Consider the following 15,361-nt stretch of genomic DNA (forward strand, 5'->3'; position numbering starts at 1 on the left):
TTTCACTTGCTCTTGCTTCTCTCAGAGCATCCGATTAACACTTTAATTAAAATACTCCATTTAGTATCTTCCTAAGAATTAGAAAAAAACCAGTTGGCCATTTGAGGTTATGTTTTCTTTTTTGTGTGGTCACTGAAGTGATTGGAGTGGAGTGAGGTAAATTTCTGGGACTTCCTTGGTGGTCCAGTGGTTAAGAATCTGCCTTGCAATGCAGGGGTCATGGATTTGATCCCTGGTTGGGAAACTTATTAATAAGATCCCACACGCCAAGGGGCAACTAAGCCGGGGTGCCTCGACTACTGAGCCTCTGCTCCACAGCTAGAGTCTGGAGCAGATCCCTCATGACGCAACAAAGATCCGGTGTGCTGCAACTAAGACCTGATGCAGCCAAATAAATAAATAAATACTTAAGAAAAAAAAATTTCAAATTTGTTCTTTGTCTCATCAGGCTCAATGAGCTATCTGTTCTTACATTGTTTCTTGCTCTGAGAGTTTTGTCTTTCGAGAAATTGAAGCAACGAAGAATGCAGACCTTCAGAGCCAGACTGAGAGGGTTTCACTCTCTACTCCTGGTTTTAATAGCTTCGATTTTGTCAATTACCTGACCTCCCTGAGCCTTACTTTCCTCTTCTGTGATATGGAGATGCTAATGGTACCTTGCTAGGTTTTGAGTAGATTCCAAATAAATTTGTGTGCCCTCTGTCTTCACTTTTTTTTTTTCTCCTTTTTTTTTCTCTGTCTTCACTCTTAAATGTCTGTTAATGAATGGAATTGGGGGAATCAACAAGGGGAAGTTTAACACATTTTATTTTTGATGTTAAGCTATTAGTGTATGGATTCTCACTCCTACCTCTGTATTTTCGACTTCGTATCAAACTTGAATCCCTGGAGAGGAAAAGGTGTTTAATTTTAGGATGGGAAGGTAGTGTTAAAAATGAGACAGTTTTTGGCCATCGATCTGAATTGGAACTGTCTATTCAGATGAGCTTCTCTTATGTAGGCCTTAGGCTTGTATTCAGTCTGTCTGTGTGTTTTAAGGAAAAAGGTTTAGCTACTGGCAAAAAGATGGATCTTTGTAGGATTTGGAAGGATGCTACAGTGTGTGAGATGCTCACGGGATGGAGTACGATGTGAGTGGCAGTGTTGTGATCAAATGTAACGTTCTGTGTGGGAATAGAGCCTCCGTTGTCTCATGGGATGTTAAATTAGGCCTGTCATTTGAATCTTACATTAATGACAAAAATCGTTCCTCTGATTTGCCATAGTCAAGAGAAATCAAATTAATGCGGAGGTTGGGGTGAAGGTGTACTCTAAGTGGGAGTAGAAACACTTGTATTTTGCATGACTGAAGGTGGGAATTTCACAATACATATTTTTCCCCCTTTGGTCATGCAATTATCTACATTAAAAAAAATTATGAATAATGGATCATAATTTTAGCACCGGTAGGTCACCGTCTTTTGACGAATGTATCATTTTAGTGGGCTTGGGAGATTATTTCTCAGGCCTAGAGGTCCTCAGCTTGATGCCCGTGAGGATCAGCTCAGTCAGTCCAGCTGCCTGGGCTCCAGCCCCCTGGTGACTCTGAATCACAGCTTGCACGGAAAGCACCTCGCTGGCTTGTTCCTCATCTGATGACCAGGGGACTGTGGTCACAGGCGCTTGAGAGGCTTCCCAAGATCAGGAACTTGACTGTCCCTCCCTTCCGCCCCACCTCCTTTCATGGATGGCGTGAGCTCATTTTTGTAATTGGTGCTGTGTATTTATACTATAGTGTGGATTTTTTTTTTTTTTAACAGTGTGAACCCCGATGAGCTTTCCTTAATTTTTAGTCCTTGACACAATTCAGCAATTCCCTCTTAAGCTTCCACCATGGTCTTTTGCCAGATTTACACACTGAGCCCGCTCACTGTCGTTCGCTTCAGTTCATCATCCGGATTGGTAGTTAGCACCGATTTCTTCTTTCCGCTTCTCATCTTCAGATTGTACATGTATTAAACTAGGAAACTTGGTCCAGATTTTCAGGGTGTCTTTTTAGATATAGTTTGGGGAAACTTGAAAATACATGGAATCTCGGATAAGCCTTTGGGTAGACGTCCTAGTTTTCATGTAAAGCTCCTTGACAGTATTTTATTGACCCCTTTTTGTGTCCTCAGTCTCGTAATCCGACCATTATAGTATGTAGTTATGGTAAGGATTTATCTTGGGTGTTTCAAAGACCAATTAATATTGCAAAGGTCAGCCCCATTAGGCCATCCATACGTGAAAAGGCTCATTTTGACAGCAACAAGATCCGACGGGTACCGGAACTACAGACAGGTGTAATGAAAACCCCATAGGGTTGGCAGAAGTTGATCATTGCTTCCCAGTGTGATCATTATGTCTCTGGGGAACCACGATAGCCTGGGAACCTGGGCAGGTGGCCATTTGATGTAAGAGCCTTTTTTGCCTCATTGTGAACTCATAGTATGTCCCAATGTTGTGACAGTTGCTGAAGTCTTCATCCTGGATGAACAAAGCCGTAGTTTTTTCGGTTTTGTAAACGGCCATAAACACACATGGGAAAGGAAGTGTTGGGAGAGTGAAGCCTTTGGGGGTGTATTTTCCACTCTTGACATTATCAGGGTTCTTGACAAAATTCACAGGCTCCCCCTCTGTAGGATGAATGTTTACTCACCATTATTTGCTTACTTCACATGAAAGATACTTAAATTCCTTTTCATAATGGTCAAGCATTCTTTTCTAGTTAAAGACTCTAATTCCTTTCATTCTTAGGAACTTAAAGAATTGAGGCTGATTTATTAATATAAGAACTCAAGCACTGCCTGAGGGTGACTGAGAAACACATGTAAGCTTCAGCCATCATCTCCGTTAAGCAGAAGGGTTTATTAGGAGACTAGTCACTTTACAAGCTAGATGGTAAATTAATTTTGTGGTTAGTAGTGTCTTTAGTTTAACATTGTCATTCTAGTTTTTCTTGGGAAGCAGGCAAGAGGCCAGAGCCAACAAGTGTTGGCCATAGCTCTTTGGGGTGATACTTAATAAGATGCATGTTGTCTGTTTTAGAAATAAAGTAACTGTCCCCTTAGGCTCTCTGTCTCTTATGTGAACCACTGTTGCTTTACAGTGTCACAGAGGAAAAGGGAAACTGGAAGTTTGTTTGTTTGTTTATTTTAACCCTGAGATGTCCTTGATCTTATGCAGTATAGAGCTATCTTGCAAGCCCTGGGCTGAATTACAGTGTCAAGTGGAACAAGTGATATGTCTTACCTGCCAAGGATAGTTGTGAGTCACGTGGTTCCCTGACCCGGAACGGTTGAGAGCCCCGCTGCAGCTTCTGTTCTGGAGGCAGCATGTCCATTCAGTCCCCAACCCACTACTGGGTTGCGTTCCCAAGTCTAACTCAGTTATTTGGAACCGAGAAGGCATTTTTTTGGTATAGATTCAGTGTTGTAGTGGTGGGTAAGATCCCAGCCTAGACTGAAGAAATCTGTTTAAGTCACAGCACAGCTTTTTAAACTGTTAGTGCTGATAGCTGAATTCCGGGCTTTGGGAGCTGGGGGTAAGGAAGGGACCCAGCTCTCCCCGGCGCCCCGCCCGTGCCTGTCCATGCGGGGACACCCTGCAGCCTCAGGCCACAGCAGCCCTCCTAGTTCAGCCTCCTTCTCTCTTAACTTGAAGCTTCCACTCCCCTGTTCAACTGATTTCCTTTAAATAGTAGTCACAAAGCAGGTGGTTCAAATGCATTTCTGCTAACTAATGTGCTTCTAGAGGGCCACAGTTCCTACTAGACTACCACTGTTATTCAGCGCTAGAACAACTATGGCCTTAATTGTCTTAGCTTATTTCGCCCGTGTCTCTTGCCCCTCTTAGAGATACAGTATTATTATTTTTACAAAGGAGATTCCTTACTGATAAACATCATCTCTGTGAAATGTTGGCCTGTAGTCAGTGTACCAGAGTTTCAAGGGAAAGGTTGAGGGAATTCGAGCGGGCTCAGGCAGAGCCCATGTAGGAGGCAGCCCTGGTTCCTGGAGTTGGGAAGAAGCCTTGACTGCTTTAGAAAGGTTCCTTCTGGAGAGCAGATGATAACATATTCTCCCACATCCACAAGACCTCACACATCCATAAGACCTGGGAGGTTGCGGACGGGCTGTGTCTGGAAGTGGAGGGAAATGTGGTCAGTAGGACAGAGGGTAACATTGATGACTTTCACGTTGGTGGCTATGCCTCTGCTGAAATCCCCAAGGGCAAAGCTGCTGAAAGCATAGTAATCACTGGTGTTGATATTGTCTTGAACTATCACTTGCAGGAAACCAACTTCACAAAAGAAGTCTACAAAAAGTACATCAAAGATGATATAAAGTCAATCAAAGGGAAACTTGAAGAACAGAGACCAGAAAGAGTAAAACCTTTTATGGTAGGGGCTGCAGAACAAATCAAGCACATGCTTGCTAGTTTCAAAAACTATCAGTTCTTTAGTGATAAAAACATGAATCCAGATGGCAGGGTCGCTGTGCTGGACTACCGTGAGCATGGTGTGACCCCGTATATGATTTTCTTTAGGGGTGGTTTAGGGATGGAATATGGTAACACAGTTGGCAGTTACTTTGGGTCTGTCACCTGTCATCATAACTGGCTGGCTGCTGCTTTTCATCCACACAGCACCAGGGCTTGGACAAATGGGACTGATGTCATCTCGAGCTCTTCATTTGTTCTGAACGGTGATTTATTTGGTGCAAAGGCATTTTTTTTTTTAAGGCATTGTTTTTAAGAAAACATGTCATGTACATTGTCTAAAAATAAAATGCATTTAAACTCAAGAAAAAGAAAAGTTCCTCACTGAGAACAGTGAATATGCTCAGCTTTTTTTCAAAGCACTCATGATCCCTTTTTTTTTTTTTTTCTCTTTTGGCGGGGGGAACCACAGCTTGAAAGGGTTTTAAGTTTTAGCAGTGACTTGGTTTCTGGAATCTTGGAGTAGTGGTAGATCAGGGCAGGGTAATGGCTGTAAATTGGGGTGACTTGTGCTTGCCAGAGCTGTGTACTAGTCTCTACCTATTTTTCTAATCCTTTGTAAACTCTTATCACAAAGCCCCTTCTTTCCTCAAACAAAGGGAAATAATTGATCTTTCCTTTTTGTTATTACCTCTTTAAAGGGTTTGGATTGTCTGGTTTTTAAGAACATCTTCAACATTTTATGAAGCTAAGTATAATAAGGATTAGGGACTTGATTTTTCTGGTACAGGTAGAAAAGACTTCTTCACGAAGTGTTAATGACAGGCTTAATGTTTTGATTTACTTTTAAAATGTGTAATAGTTGTAAAAATAACATTAAAAGCTTCCTCTAGCCCCCCAGTATACATTTCTTGATGCTGAATTCTCTGTGTGGGGCCTGAGCCCTGTGGGGGTTGAAAGGACTGGGCGGTGGAGAGTCAGTGTCTTTGGGACACTGGGTTGAGGCCCTGCCCTCGGGTTTACGAAATAGCACTGGGCTGACTCAGGGCAGGTGTAACAGGGGAAGAGTAACGTGACGGATAAGGCCGATGACCCAGATTGTCCAAGGTCATGAGAACAGAATACATGTTTATACAGTGCATTTGAGTAAAATGGAAGTATGGTTTAACTATGGAGTTATAAAGGTAGATGGAAATGTAACTTATGGGTGTCACTAACATTATTGATTTCTGTGCTAATACTAATTACATTTTGAGCTAAACGAGTAGAAAGTTTAAAACAAAGAAGTGTGGGATTATTATTTTCCAGTTTGTGAAAGTGAACACTAGTACCACTATATGCCATGTTCCTTGAAGGCAGGGAAGTCTCATGTTTTTTGTGCTTTCATTTCCCAGTCCGCTGCCGTGTGCCTGGCCTACAGTAGATGTTCAGTAAAGGCTAGTCAAATAATTGAATTTCAGTTTGCATGTTGTACTTGTGGTAGGGATTGTTAGTCTTCCTAGTTTGCTAAAAGAGAAAAGGAATAGAGGAAATTTTCTGTGGTGTAGAAGGACTGCTGATTGTAAACATTTGCTGGTTAAATTATCTTATGATAAGCTAGTCATCGTTTTCATTTAAATGAATGTGTTAGCATATATATACACATTTACTTACTGAAACATGTTTTATATGTGAAGCAAATTTTGGAGTTCTAGTTATTTAAAGCATGAATTCTGATGAACTAATTTATTGAGTAAATTGAAAGTACTGGTAGCATGGAGCTCTTAGGGCTTTGATTTGTGGTTTGGTTAGCAACTTTGGGGCTTCCCAGGTGGCACTAGTGGTAAAGAACCTGCCTGCCAATGCAGGAGACACAGGAGCTGCAGGTTTGATCCCTGGGTTGGGAAGATCTCCTAGAGTAGGAAATGGCACCCCACCCCAGTATTCTTGCAACTCTGACTTTAGAAAGAATCTTAAGAAACATCCTAGTGGAAGTGTGCCTTTGGCTGGAGAGTTTTTGTCAAAACAGGTATGGGAAGAAACCTCAATCTGTATCAAAGAGAGGATTTATAGTTAAGGTGAAAGTGAAGTCGCTCAGTTGTGTCCGACTCTTTGCAACCCCGTGGACTGTAGCCCGCCAGGCTCCTCTGTCCATGGGATTCTCCCGTTAAGGTAGCCCTCGCAAAAATGGAGTTACCCTTTCTTGTCTTTCTCCTTCTGTCCAGTTTCCTGTCCTTTAATGTACTCGCTGTGACGTGCCCATAATGGACACTGCAGGGCCCCCAGGCCAGCCCTGGGGAGTCACAGGGCAGGTCTCAGCTCATTTCAGTGGCTCCTGGATCACCAAGAATTTAATGTGCTTGGGTTCATTTCACTTGAAAAATTGACAAGAACCAAGTACATTAAGATAGGGTGAATTGGGCACCCTTCCAGCTGTTGAATCATTTAGGAGTTCATTTGTGCAGTATTAAAATTTGAAAATCCGTAGGCTTTGGTTTATATCCTGTTATAACATGTGATCACAAAAAAAGAATCATTTTGTAGCTGAGTTTTTGTGTGTGTTATTTTTGGCCATTTTTAGAGGTTCCTGCAAACTATACATGTAAGTTCGTTATAAATGTGGTTTTTTAGACCAAGCACTGTTTGGGGGTGGGACACCTCTGATCTTTCTGCTGGCCTTTTACTCAACTGCTTAAAGGATTCTTCCTGCTTTCATTTGAGGCATTTGAAAATTTTCTTTTAATTACTATTATGTAGTCCAATTAATTTAACATAAAGGATTAAGGACTATGATTTTCTTTTCAAATCTTTATCCAGTTTGGAGGGAAATTGGATTTGAAATGGATAAGGTTACAGTTTTACCAGCTAAGGCTGGAAAAAGCTTCTAGTAATAGAGAATTCACTCCCAAAATACTTAGCCCAAATGAAAGCTCATTTTGCTTCTGAAAGTGAGCTTTATTTGTTTGTCTCCACTTCCCCGGAGGTATTTTCATTTTATTAGTAAAAGAAGATGTGTGACATTTCCCGCTTAAAGAACTGAGACCTTCTAAAAGTATTGAGTGGTGGTAAAGTATTTATTTGATAGTCATTACATTTTCCCTAGTGATGTTACATTTTTATAGTTTCTTGGTTGTAGACATTCATATTCTGAGTTTTTTGTGTTTCCCCCCTTTAGAAGAGAGGTGTGCTGATGAGGAAGTAGTTTGTTATTTTACCAAAAAGAATTAGTCAAAACGATCTGTCCAAAGGTGCAGTAAGACTTCAAGAGGTACAGGCATGCTCAGGCTCAGTCGCTCAGTTGTGTCTGATTCTTTGCGACTGCATGGGCCATAGCCTACCAGGCTCCTCTGACTATGGGATTTTCTAGGCAAGGATACTAGAGTGGGTTGCCGTTTCCTTATCACACTTCACAGATACTGTTTTTTCACAAAATTAAAGGTTTGTGGAAGCTTTGCATCTAGCAAGTCTATCAGCACCATTTTTTCCAACAGCGTTTGCCCACTTCACGTCTGTGTTCACACTTTGGTAATTCTTGCAATATTTCAAACTTCTTTATATACTTGGTATGATGCTCTATGGTCACTGATCTTTGATGTTCCTGTTGTAGTTGTTTTGGAGCATCACGAACCACGCCCATGTAAGATGGTGAACTTAATAAAGGGGTTTTCTAACTGCTCCGCTACCTGGCTGCTCCCTGTCCCTCTCTCCTTGAGTCTCTCTATTCCCTGAGACACAATAGTGTTGAAATTAGGCCAGTTAATAACCTTGCAGTGGCTTCTAGGTGTTCACGTGAAAGGAAAAGTGTTAGGTCTCTCACTTTAAATCAAAAGTTAGAAATAATTGAACTCAGTGAGGGAGACTAACAGACTTCTTGGGCCAGGTAGTCAAGTTGTGAATGCAAAGGAAACGTTCTTGAAGGTCGCTGGTGAACCTGGAATGATAAGAAAGCAAAGCAATCTTATTGCTGATATGGAGACAGTTTGGTGGTCTGGAGAGAATACCAAACCAGCCACAGCATTCCTTTAAGCCAAAGCCTAATCTTGAGCAAGGCCCTAACTCTCTTCAGTTCTGTGAAGGCTTGAAGTGAAGAAATTGCAGAAGAAAAATTTGAAGCTAGCAGAGGTTTCTTTATGAAGTTTAAGAAAAGAAACTGTCACTGTAACATCAAAGTGCAAGGTGCGGCAGCAGGTGCTGATGTAGAAGCTGGAGCAAGTTATCCCGAAGATCTAGCTCAGAGAATTAACAAAGGTGACTACCAACACAGATGAAGTAATCTTCTAATGGAAGAAGATGCCACCTAGGACTTTCATAATGAGAGGAGAAGTCAGTGCCTAGCTTCAAAGGACAGGCTGACTCTCAGTGGCTAACGCAGCTCGTGACCCAAGGTGAAGACAGTGCTCGTTTACCATCCTGAATATCCTAGGGACCTTAAGAATCATGCTAAATCTACTCCTCCTGTGCTCTATGGAACAATAAAGCCTGGATGACAGCACATCTGTTTACAACATGGTTTCCTGAATATTTTAAGCCTACTGTTGAGACCAACTGTGCAGAAAAATATTCTTCTCAAAATGTTACAGCTTGTTGACGACATGCTTGGTCACTCCAGAGCTCTGGTGGAGAGGCAGAATGAGGTAAATGTTGTTTTTATGCCTGCTAACACAGCTTCAGCTCTGTAGCCCATGGATCAAGGAGTAATTTCGACTTTCAAATCTTACTATTGAAGACATACTTTTTTGTAAGGCTGTAGCTGCCATAGATGGTGAGTCCTCTGATGGATTGTGGCAAAGTCAATTGAGAACCTTCTGGAAAGGACTCACCACTTTAGATGCCACTTAGATCATTCATGATTCATGGGAAGAGGTCAGAATACCAACATTAACAAGAGTGTGGAAGAAGTTAATTCCAGTCATCATGGATGACTTCAGTGGAGGAAATAACTGCAGATGTGATGGAAATAGCAAGAGAGCTAGAACTGGAGCCCGCAGATGGGCCTGGATTGCTGCCGTCTCATGATCAGACTTGGACCGATGAAGAGTGGCTTCTCATGGGTGAGCAAGGAAAATGGTTTCTTGAGGTGAATTCTGTTCCTGGTAAATATGTGGAGATTGTTGATATGACAGCAAAGGTTTTATTTAGAATGTTACATAAATTTAGATGATAAAGCAGCAACAGGGTTTGATAGGATTGACCCCAATTTTGAAAAAAGTTCTGTCGTGGGTAAGATGCTATCAAACAGCTTCATGTGCTACAGAGAAATCTTTTGTGAAAGGAAGAATCAATTGATGTGGCAGGCTATTCTCTTAAGAAATTGCCACAGCCACCCAGCCTTTCGAAACTACCACCCTGATTGGTTAGCTGTCAACCAAAAAAGATTATCACTCACTGAAGGCTCAGATGATAGCTGGTTTTTCAAGAAAGCAATTAGGTATTTTTAAATAAAGATGTATACATTGTTTTCAGACATTTTGCTATGTGCGCTTAATAGACTATATGCACAATAAGTCGCTTCAGTCGTGTCTGACTCGGTGACCCTGTGGACTGTAGCCTGCCAGGCTCCTTTGTTCAACGGATAACATGAACGGAACTTTTATATGCACTGGGAAACCTGAAAATTCTTAGGACTCACTTTACTTTGAGACATTCTTTGTTGCAGTGGTTTGAAACTGAACCTGCATTATCTTTGAGCTGTGTACACCTGCGCACTTTCCTGTCTCTATAAAATGGCTGAAAATTCTGGAAACAGGGAGATTTTTTATTTTAAACAGTGTTAGTTTTGTTTTCAAATAGCTTGTTCAGTATGTTTACCTTCAAGCTCTGGGGCATCTCTGTGGGCAAGCTACTTTAATTTAATTTAATTTTATTTTTATTTTATTTATTTTTTTTTGCTACCTTAATTTTAAAGCCACAGGTGGTTACTAATCTGAAAAGTCACAATAAGTAATTTAAATATTTTCCCCTAGTTTTTTGCTATTTTCAGACACCCTGCTTGTAAAGAGAAGGCTCTTGGGAACTCCTAAAAAGGTGGTTCTTCACCCTGTATTGACTCCCTGCCCCATGTACTTTGCGTCCCAGCAGCACAGTGACTTTGGTGTGAATATTTGATTGCAGTGTCTCCTCTTGGAGACTGTCAGCTCCGTGGGAGCCTGGCCCCTCCTCTTAGCATTATGCCAGGCACATGGTCAGAGCTCAGTAAATAGTTGGTGAATAAATGCATGATGAATGACTGGGGTTAAAGACTTCTTCAGCATTCACAGTCGAGCATGTGTGTTATGAGTATAACCCTATGGGTGCTAGTAATTCTATTCTCCTTGAATTGTGTGTGTTTTATGGGGGGATGTAGACTGCATCCCAGTGAAAGAAACATTCCATATAGACTTGTAGGCTTTAGATTAATACATTTAATAATAATTGTATTAATAATAGCACCCTAGAAATAATTTATTTTAGTACTCCCACTTTTAGATGAAGAAACAACCAACCATAGGACTGAATTGATTTAGTGGTTAGGTGATTGTGTCAGTATAAGTTTATCTTGCATCCAGGCCAGAGTTATTCTACTCTACCTCCCTTGAAACAGGGTCAGGAGTATGTTTATTTGATCACTGCTTGCCCAGGATATATGGTATTAAAAAGAGAAGATGGCAGTTTTTCAGTTGAAGGAGATTAGTGTGTTTTTTGACATTGCTACTTCTTCTTATGGCTAGGGTCTTCATAAAAATGCCTTTAAAAACCCACAGAAAGATCTGGGAGTCCAATAATTTCATTTCCTGCTCTAAGTATATTGCTAAAGAGTTATTAAAATTTTATTCCAAGAAAAACTCCATCTCAGTAGTGGAAACAGACTTAGCAAGTTTGCAGTAATACACAATGTGCTTTCCCCCAGCTGTTGATAAGAAAAGTAGGTCATCAGTATAGAAAGAGCATTTCAAAACACATTCGTCATTAATTTTTAAGTGAGAGTGCTGGGCCAGTCATGTCGGTAAAGATTCTGCAATTGGGATGAGCACTCTTGGGATTAATTTGGCTCTTTGAAGAGGGAGGCAGAACCGAGCTTCCGAGCCTGGTCTCCTGTGGGGCACTTTAGGGAGATGCTTCAGCTCAGAGGATTTTATTCAGTTCCATCGTGTTGTCTGGGCAGGTGGCGCCTGTCTCTTTGATGGGGGATTCTTCAGCGATCCTTTCTTAAAGCTCCAGGGAAGCATAGCGTGGGTGTGTTTATAAAGATGCTGGTGATAGCAAAAAACTGGGAGATACAAGGGATTGTAAACATGTCATCCTTATATGTTATCTTGGGGGAAAATATGCCCTTCCTTTGATAATGTAATAAAAAAAAATCTGTCATTGAAGAGCTAGAGATGACCCTTGCAACCTTTTAAGAGTTCTTGTTTTAGTAACTAAAATTTATAGCATGTCATTCTTTATTTTAAGGGAGTTCCAGCACAGAGCTCTCTGGTTGATGAAGGGTCTTTCTTTAAGATGAGCATGTGAGAGCTGAAGTGGGATTATTTAGGATCTTTATCTGTTGCTCTTTTGCTGTTCACGTCATGCTCATTTCTTTTTTAAAACTTTCAGCCTTGTTGAGTGTAGTTGACAGTTAGTTGTAAGATGTCTGAAGTCTACCTCGTGGTGATTTGGTGCAGGTAGATAGCTTGTTTGACCTCTTGTCCCTGCATTTTTTGCTGTCACTCTGAGCTGTGCATTCTACTCTGTCATCGGGGAGTGCCTATACTGATGTCATTTTAGGAACTCTTTGTAACCAGTTCCTAAAATGAGTACAAAGTTATAAACTGTAAAAGTAGGAGTTCTTTTCTTAGAAAGCTTTAAAAAAGAGTAAACCTGTTCTTTGTACCTCACCTTTTAGAAAGTATTCTTTATTAAAACAATAATTTATCTTATTTTTAGCTGTGCTAGATCTTGGTTGCTGGGCAGGTTTTTCTCTAGTTGGGGCGTGCGGGGGCTGCTCTCTCGTGGTACACGGGCTTTTCAGTGCGGCGGCTTCTCTTGTTGTGGAGCGCGGGCCCTAGGCTGGGCTTCAGTAGTTGAGGCACTCGGGCTTATCTGCCCCAAGGCGTGTGGGATCTTCCAGGATCAGGGATCGAGCCCATGTCTCCCACAACTTAGCAGCTCCCGGGGAAGCCCAGAAATTATCCTTGACATGTAGCTCTCCAGCTTTTTATACACGCCCAGCTCTTCTCTTGGACGGTTGAGCACATAGTTCCTTGACTTAAACCTAAGGGTTTTCAATCAGAAGCAAAGACTGGTTTCCTTGGGCACACCTAATGTGCTCTGTCGTTTGTCTCAGTATATTTGAATGCAAACAGCCAGCTTCTGTAGTTTATAAAGTGTGAGTCAAGTGTCATTTCCTATTTAAAAATGGCACCAGCAGGCCAAGTGGAACTGTGAACTGTGGAGGCACCGCATGAAGGAGTTCTGAGAGGCGTTTCTGGCTGACGTGGGAAACCCAGACTGTATGTGTGTGTGGAGTTTATCACTGAAAAAGTATGAAAGTTCAGGGGGTGAGAAGTTGAACTGCCCTGTACTTTGTGGTTCGAGGTCATCCTGTCTCTCTCTGGAGTCCTTTATCTTTGGGCGAGTCACGCAGTGTCTCTGGACTAAAAATGAAGGGCCGGGGACTGATGACCCTTTTTACTCCAGGCTTCTGTGGGGCCCAGTCTGGATACTAATTGGTAAATCTTACTTGCATTTCTTTGTATTTTCTTTCCAAGAAGCATTTAAAAACCAAAATGTTGTAGGATTCTTGGGTCAAAGCAAAGTGCACTTATTGTTGGTATGCCTCATTCGTGCCATTTTACCTAGAACCTGAGTGGATAAGGGGACGTCAGTGTTTGGAAAGCTATAATGAGTGAATTTTCGCCCATTACTTTTGCCATTTTCTTTTAAGTCTTTTATTGAATTTTTTACAATATTGCTTCTGTTTTATGTTTTTTGGTGAAGAGGCCTGTGGGATCTTAGCTCTCTGACCAGAGATGGAACCCACACCCCCTGCATTGGAAGGCAAAGTCCCAACCACTGGACCGCCAGGGAAGCCCTGTCACCATTCCTGGTGTCATGATGAATTGAACCAACATCAAGGCTGTTCCATAGTTGCAGTCAGTTGTCTTAAGTGGTCAGCAGTTTTCTAAAAAAAAAAATTTCCAACGTCTCTGGAGTGCAAACTTTCGGCCTTAGCTGCTGTATGTAAGGAATATTGTGTCTATCTGACTTTCTGCTGTGCTTTATATAAAGCAGATTGTTGCATGTGGTCTTTTTTTCTTCTTTTGTAAAACAGCTTCTATTAAAGTGAGTAAATTAGGTGTATTTTTTTTGAGAATCTCATATATGGATCTGTTTATTAAAGGATTGGATACAATGAAAGCAATTTGTTAGGTGAACTCTACAAGTATCACTGGTGGGTTTGGTTTAAGGAAATTGAAAAAAGCCGAGCCATCTCATATCCAGAAGTGATGAACCTTGAATTTTTGTATTTAATCAGAGTACCTCCCGTATCTGCTCTTGGTGTCTGCTGTCTTACAAATGTATATCCTGCACAGGCTTACGTAACACCTTTCCAACTTCTCACACAGACTTTGGCTGTTGGCGCTGCCATTTATAGTGGATTTGGGGACCCCTGTTCCCTCCTCTGCTGTCCTCTTGCCACTTGCTGTTAAGTAACGTGCCTGATCTCTCCCCACATCTAAAAGGGCCACAAAAGCAGTAGCTGAGAGGGAGCATGTCTTTCCCGGTTGGGACAGTCTGCAGTCTTCCTGTGGTTGCTGCTGCCCAGCCTCCCGAGCCCTTGAGTGATCTGGACTCTGGAATGGTCTCAGCACATGTGCTGAGCAGGATTTTGCTGCTAGTAGGGGTTTTCCTGTATGTGTTCCTAGCAGGATGTGCTTCCTTTCATACACACCAGAGAAGTGCATCTGCTGGAATCTTTAAACAGATAACTTCTCAATAAACAGGAAAATGTCAAAATTGTGGTCCCTTTTTTATGAGATTGATGGAAGCAGAGAGAATGGAGAAAAAAAATGTAGTAACCTTTACTCAGGTGTTTGTGTTTTATTTGGTGCCATTACAGTATTATAAACACCCTGTTTTGTCTACATTTTCCCCTCTAAACACCCAACACATTTATTTTATGGCCTTTGAAATAAATTTTCTCTGTTAACTTGACTAGGCATTACTGCAAGAAGCACACCTTTACACTCTCAATGAGGTCAATGATGATCACCTGATTGTGACGTGGAAGTTTTCTTCTGAGAATGATTTTTAGCAAACTTTTCTCTGATGCCTATAAAATAGGTCCTTAAAACATGGACCTTATTTTTCACAGTTTGTTATTGGTTAAAATGTTTACCCAACATGTAAAGAAAATTTTAATAATTTTTTGTTTCCTTAGATGAACTGTTAAGTATTGTGGCGATTAATAGTCAGCTTGTAGGTTTTCTCTTTTTTTAAGAGTCTTTCTTTACAGCTCAGCTTTGTCTATGTATTTCTGGCTGTGCTGGTCTTGGTTGCTGCGCTTGGGCTTCCTCTAGCTGCGGGGAGCGGGGGCACTTCTGGTGGCAGCTGCTGTGCTTCTCTTTGTGGCGGCGTCTCTTGCTGCGGCTCCCAGGCTCTAGCGCGCTTGGGCTTCAGCATTGAGGCACATGGGCTTAGTTGCCCCACAGCATGTGGCGTCTTACCAGAGCAGGGATCAAAGCCCGTGTCCCCAACATTGGCAGGTGGATTCTTAACCGCTGGACCATCAGGGAAGCCCTAGATTTTCTTCATGAAGCAAAACACAAGAACATATTATCTACTGAGTAGAAATTTGTGCAGGAATGTAAATTGGTGTAATCACTATGGAAGATGGTATGGAGGTTCCTCAAAAAGGTAAAAATAGAACTACCATATGATCCAACAATTCTACTTCTGAGTA

General features: G+C 41.5%; 1 protein-coding gene and 1 pseudogene across 2 annotated transcripts in view; both read left to right on the top strand.

The window, feature by feature from the left end:
- CORO1C (coronin 1C) overlaps positions 1 to 15,361 on the top strand; it is a 74,495-nt gene that overhangs the window by 5,121 nt on the left and 54,013 nt on the right. The gene's annotated exons all lie outside the window — the stretch shown is intronic.
- LOC110126419 (translationally-controlled tumor protein pseudogene) lies at positions 1,119 to 4,822 on the top strand (annotated as a pseudogene).

This window comes from Odocoileus virginianus, chromosome 12 (genome assembly GCF_023699985.2).
Source record: "Odocoileus virginianus isolate 20LAN1187 ecotype Illinois chromosome 12, Ovbor_1.2, whole genome shotgun sequence".
NCBI lineage: Eukaryota > Metazoa > Chordata > Mammalia > Artiodactyla > Cervidae > Odocoileus > Odocoileus virginianus.